At 32.7% G+C, this 508-nt stretch overlaps 1 non-coding gene across 1 annotated transcript; it reads right to left on the bottom strand.

The window, feature by feature from the left end:
• Positions 1-360: 360 nt before the first annotated feature.
• TRNAQ-UUG (transfer RNA glutamine (anticodon UUG)) lies at positions 361-432 on the bottom strand. The gene has a single exon. It is a non-coding gene; the product is annotated as a tRNA-Gln (tRNA).
• Between the last annotated feature and the right edge of the window lie 76 nt (positions 433-508).

Genomic DNA, 508 nt, shown 5'->3' with positions numbered 1-508 from the left:
GCGTTTACAGGAATGAAAAACACACCAAAATAAAATGAAAAATATCTTTTCCTACTTATTAACTGTATAAATATCGTGTTCACGAGATTCTTCGTAACATATACTGTAAAACGTTTGAAAAATCCTACTTAAAATGATTGTAGGAAACACGAGAAACATACAAAGCGAAAGCAATTACAATCCTAGGTTAGACTGGTCGGTATCTTTCATGCTTTTCTATAATGGGTTTTCACCATTTGTAATTTTAAATACCGGATTTGAGTTAATTCTCCTAAATCTCTTCCTAAAGTATTATTGCTTGGAGAAGAAAAATAAAACATACCAAAATTTGGATATTGAAGACATACGTTAAATAACTGTAGGTTCCACCGAGATTTGAACTCGGATCGCTGGATTCAAAGTCCAGAGTGCTAACCATTACAGCATGGAACCATTTATTGTCCATTCTAATACACAACAATTGTACGCAGAGAAAATTAATCTTTCATCTTGTGGATTACGAAACAGT

The sequence above is a fragment of the Tachypleus tridentatus genome, chromosome 1 (genome assembly GCF_004210375.1).
Source record: "Tachypleus tridentatus isolate NWPU-2018 chromosome 1, ASM421037v1, whole genome shotgun sequence".
NCBI classification, from domain to species: Eukaryota; Metazoa; Arthropoda; class Merostomata; order Xiphosura; family Limulidae; genus Tachypleus; species Tachypleus tridentatus.
This window is presented reverse-complemented; position numbering and strand designations above follow the sequence as displayed.